Source organism: Elaeis guineensis, chromosome 13 (genome assembly GCF_000442705.2).
Source record: "Elaeis guineensis isolate ETL-2024a chromosome 13, EG11, whole genome shotgun sequence".
Lineage (NCBI taxonomy): Eukaryota > Viridiplantae > Streptophyta > Magnoliopsida > Arecales > Arecaceae > Elaeis > Elaeis guineensis.
The window spans coordinates 2,521,216-2,527,046 of NC_026005.2; the positions used below are offsets into that span (position 1 = coordinate 2,521,216).

The 5,831-nt window shown below is 42.7% G+C and overlaps 1 pseudogene; it reads left to right on the plus strand.

Moving 5' to 3' along the window:
* The first annotated feature begins 5,164 nt into the window (after window positions 1–5,164).
* Window positions 5,165–5,831, plus strand: part of LOC105060935 (probable carboxylesterase 2) — a 4,973-nt pseudogene continuing 4,306 nt past the window's right edge.

Below are 5,831 nucleotides of genomic sequence, written 5' to 3' on the forward strand. Positions count from 1 at the left end.
CTACGGGAGCCGGGCTCCGTCCGCAATTTCTGCAGCAAAAAAGACTCCGCCCGGGCTCCTACGGGAGCCGGGCTCCATCCACGATTTCTGCAGTAAGGAAGACTCCGCCCGGGCTCCTACGGGAGCTGGGCTCCATCCACGATTTCTGCAGCAAGGAAGACTCCGCCCGGACTCCTACGGGAGCCGGGCTCTGTCCGTAATTTCTGCAGCAAGGAAGACTCCGCCCGGGCTCCTACGGGAGCCGGGCTCCGTCCGCAATTTCTGCAGCAAGGAAGACTCTGCCCGGGCTCCTACGGGAGTCGGGCTCCATCCACGATTTCTGCAGCAAGGAAGACTCCGCCCGGACTCCTACAGGAGCCGGGCTCCATCCGCAATTTCTGCAGCAAGGAAGACTCCGTCCGGGCTCCTACTGGAGCCGGGCTCCGTCTACAATTTCTGCAGCAAGGAAGACTCCGCCCGGGCTCCGACGGGAGCCGGGCTCCATCCATGATTTCTGCAGCAAGGAAGACTCCACCCGGACTCCTACGGGAGCTGGGCTCCGTCCGCAATCTCTGCAGCAAGGAAGACTCCGCCCGGACTCCTACGGGAGCTGGGCTCCGTCCGCAATTTCTGCAGCAAGGAAGACTCCGCCCGGGCTCCTATGGGAACCGGGCTCCGTCCACGATTTTTGCAGCAAGGAAGACTCCGCCCGGGCTCCTACGGGAGCCGGGCTCCATCCATAATTTCTGCAGTAAGGAAGACTCCGCCCTGGCTCCTACGGGAGCCGGGCTCCGTCCATGATTTCTGCAGCAAGGAAGACTCCGCCCGGGCTCCTACAGGAGCTGGGCTCCGTCCATGATTTCTACAGCAAGGAAGACTCAGCCCGGACTCCTATGGGAGCCGGGCTCCATCTGCGATTTTTGCAGCAAGGAAGACTCCGCCCGGGCTCCTACGGGAGCTGGGCTCCATCCACAATTTCTGCAGCAAGGAAGACTCTGCCCGGGCTCCTACGGGAGCCAGACTTCATCCATAATTTCTGCAGCAAGGAAGACTCCGCCCGGACTCCTACGGGAGTCAGGCTCCGTCCGCAATTTCTACAGCAAGGAAGACTCCGCCCAGACTCCTACGGGAGCCGGGCTCTGTCCACGACTTCTGTCGCTGGTAAGCCTTGTCCAGACTCCTACGGGAGCCGGACTTCATTTTTGATTTCAATTACAGGAAGACTCCACCCAGACTCCTACGGGAGCCGAACTCCGCCTACGACCCCGAACTGTAAGTAGACTGCGTCCGGACTTCTACGAGAGTCAGACTCCATCTTCTATTCCGACTGCGGGAAGACCTCGTCCAAACTCCTACGGGTGCCGGACCTCGCTACCGACTCCAACCGAGCTTCGGCCAACAAGTTTGGATCCCCTGACAAGCCACAGTAACGGACACCACTGCTCCACTCCCTATGGCGGACCCTACGTAGCCCCATTACTCCCTGACAGGCCGTATTAACGGCCACGACTCTGCTCCACTCCCTGCGGCGGATTCTGCATGAGTCCACCACTCCCTGACAAGTCACGACAGCAGATGCCACTCCACTCCCCGTAACTGATTCCACGTGGCAAGCCACGACGATAGCCACGATCCTGCTCCACCACCCTCCATAATAAATTTTTCCTGACTCCGGACGGCCCACGATCAGACGGTTTCAAACGTCGCCATCAATTTGTTGCCCCCTCCATCTATAAAAGGAGAACCTTAGATACGTTATTCCATAAGCCCTCGTTCTTACCTAGAAACTCTGCTAAAATTCTCGTTCGAGCACTCCATTCTTGTTGAGGCAGAGAACTGACTTGAGTGTCGGAGGGTCTTGCCGGAGCAACCCCACCTCCGGTTTAGACTTCTTTTGCAGGTCCCGTGGCGACCGCGACTCCCTCGACTCCAGCTTCTCCGGCTCAAGTGGATTTTTGCACCAACACACGGCATATTACATATTAAATCATACTTTAATTAGATCAATTTTAAAGAAAACTCCCTATGAGCTTTAGAAAGGAAGAAAACCAAACATTACATATTTTCATATTTTTGGTTGCCGATGTTTTATTTTGAACAATGGTAAAGAAAGACTAGAAAAATTTGATGCAAAATCCGATGAAGCTATTTTTCTTGGTTACTCCTCTTCTAGCAAAGCTTTTAGAGTTTTCAACAAAAGAATTTTAGTAGTAGAGGAGTCAATACATGTTGTTTTTGATGAAACTAATGATCTTCTTTCAAGGAAAAATGAAGGTTTTGATGATGCAGATCCTCATATAGAAGGGATGAAGGAGATCACCCTAAAAGACTCAACAATTCAAAATGAAGAAGAACATAAAAACAAACAAGAGGATGATGGTGAAGAACAACAAGAATAACCTCAAGACTCAAATAATCTACTTAAAGAATGGAGGTATGATCACAATCATCCCAAAGAATTGATCATTGATGATCCTACACATGGAGTAAGAACTTGTTCCTCTCTTAGAGATGCATACAATCATTTTGCATTTGTTTCTCATTTTGAACCTAAAATCATAGATGAAGCTGAAAAAGATTATAATTGGATAAATGCAATGCAAGAAGAACTTAATCAATTCGAAAGAAATAAGGTATGGACTTTAGTATCAAGACCTAAAAATTATCCAGTAATTGGCACAAAATGGGTATATAGAAATAAACTGGATGAACATGAAAATATAATTAGAAATAAAGCAATATTGATTGCAAAAGATTATAATCAAGAAGAAAAAATTGATTTTGATGAGACCTTTGCACCTGTTACTAGATTAGAAGCAATTAGATTTTTACTTGCATATGCTTGCTTTATGAATTTTAAGTTATTCCAAATGGATGTCAAAAATACTTTTCTAAATGGATATATTGCTGAAAAAGTTTATATAGAACAACCTCTCGATTTTAAAAATCATGCTTTTTCTAATCATATTTTTAAATTAAACAAAGCATTATATAGTTTGAAACAAGCACCTAGGGCTTGGTATGAAAGGCTAAGTAAATTTCTGCTTAATAATGATTTTTCAAGAAGAAATATTGACACAATCTTTTTTATTAAAAGAAATCAAGATGATATATTAGTTATACAAATATACGTTGATGATATTATTTTTGGGTCTACTAATGAAACTCTTTGTCAAAATTTTGCTAAGCTCATGCAGGGGAGTTCGAGATGAGCATGATGGGAGAACTTACATTCTTTCTCGGACTCTAAATCAAACAAACAAAGAAAAAAATCTCCATCACTCAAAGCAAATATACAAGAAAACTACTCAAAAGATTTGGAATGGAGGGTTCCAAAGTAATTGATACACCCATGAGCCCATCATGTAAGCTTGACAAAGATAAAGGAGGTAAAAATGTAGACTTAAAATTTTATAGAGGCATGATTGATTCTCAATTGTATTTAACTGCTAGTAGACTAGATATTATATTTAGTGTATATTTTTGTGCTCGCTTTCAATCAAATCCAAAAGAATCACATTTGAATGTAGTTAAAAGAATCCTTAGATATTTAAATGGTACACAAATTCTAGGACTATGGTATTCTAAGGACTCATCAAGTGACTTAATAGGATATTCAGATGTCAATTTTACTGGATGTAGATTAGATAGAAAAAGTACTAGTGAAACTTGTCAATTTCTTGGAGTTAACTTAATCTCTTGGTTTAGCAAGAAGTAAAATTCGGTGGCACTATCTACGGTCGAGGTCGAATACATTGCAGCCGAAAGTTGTTGTGCTCAAATCTTATGGATTAAGCAACAACTTGAAGACTTTGGCATCAAACTCAATAAAACTCTCATAAAATGTGATAACACTAGTGCTATCAATCTAACTAAAAATCGAATTCAGCACTCTAGATCAAAACATATTGAAATTACATATCATTTCATAAGAGAACATATTCAAAACAATAATATAATTCTTGACTATGTATGTACTGAGAAACAATTGGCTGATATTTTTACCAAGGCCTTAAGTGAAGATAGATTTTGTGAAATTAGAAGAGAACTAGGAATTCTTGATCCATCAGCTTAAGCATCTCTCTAATTCCAAGTTCTTAATGCCAAAAATTCATTGAACCAAATTTGTTGAGCTCAATTCTCATCTTTTCTTTTCTCTTAAAAACTCAAAACTATACTTCACATGATCAATCTCTAGGTAGATACTTTTCCCTCAAAGTTTCAAATTTTTTCATCATTGTTATGAATTTTTCTGTGCCATGAGTTGACCCCCAGGATCGACTATAGGATAAACTTGTAATTCTGTCAAAACCCTTCGGACGCTCTCTTTTTATTGAGAAATTTTTTTTGAGCCGACTCTGCCCTTCTTCTTCTTCCTCCCACCGAACGAAAAGCTCTCCCTATCTTCTTCCTTAAACCGAAGATTTCTCTCAATTCTCTCTTCCCACCGATTTTCACCCTTCAAATCATCAATTTAGGAACCAACTTCCTCTCCTCTTTCTTCCTCATTTGGGCGGTTCGAGCTTGCCCTAGATTCCACCTCTCTTCTCCAAATCGGCGCTTTACCTTTCCAAAATCTTGACTTTTCCACTAGAATCCTTTCCTCTCTACCTCATTTAGTCTCCTAAACTCCTTGCAAGTCCTTCTTGTCCAAATGGCTCCCAAAATGAAGCTCCCACAGAGAAGAAAATTTGTTCGTGGGTTGGAAGAGACTGAGCGCAGAAAAAGAATGGCAGCTGAGCCCTCTCCTGCTCCAATCCTAGCTCCAGGTCCTACTTCAGCTTCTACACAGTCTCCAATCAGTCCAAGCAAGGTACCTCTCTCTGATCGAAAAGTGAAATCTGGAAAGAATATAGATTTCAAGTTTTTTGAAAAAGAAGGGTTCTCCATTGGAACAAAGATTAAAAAATAAGGATGGGAGTTTTACTGTCTATTGAAAGAAAATACTTATGTTGATATGGTCAGACAATTTTATTTGAATTTAAATTACTTCAATAGAATAGTAAAGTCTACAGTGAAAGGTGTTGATATTATTCTTGATCCTTTGCATTTGGGATAAATTCTATACTTGCCTTGTGAAGGCTATACTAATATGAAGCTTCCAATTAAAGAAGAAGAAATTAATGCTATCTTAGGCAGAACTTTTATTGATAGTTTAAATAAATTAGAAGCCAAAATACTTTCAATGGAGATGAGGCTGTTACATTACATGGTAACCAAACTATTTATCCCTAGGAATGGCAGACATGACCTCCTATCTGGTAGGGACATTTGCATCATATACCATGTGATTACCGAGATCCCCTTGAACCTTCCTGCTTTAATGTTTGAGGCCATGAGAGAGATTTTGAACAGGTCTAAAGCTCACTTGCCTTATGGTATGGCACTCATCCTAGTTTTTAGGAGGTTCGAAGTCAATTTTGAGAGAGAGACAGTTGCCAGATTATCTCATTCCGACACCATCAACCACCACACACTGTACCACATAGGTTTTTCAAAGACTGATGGTGGTTGGTCAAAGGGTGTCGAGGAAAGAGCAGAGGAGCCAGCTGAGGAGAGAGTAGAGGAGGAGAGACTGTCTTCACCTCCTCATGATCATAGAGCATCTCTAGATATTTAGTTCATGTCTGATCATGAGGTTGGTCCTTCAGAGTCTGTGAGGAGGCATGTTTCTGTATCGCAGTCTGGGAGCAGAGTAGATCATTCAGAGATCAGACTGGCAGACGATCAGATTGAGCTGATGTCCTAGCATGTTGCCTCCATTTTATCTCAGAAGTTTGCTATCTCAAGTTTTGCTCAGAGGATGATTTCTCAAGCTATTTAGATCAGACCATGATCCCTCATATCTCTAT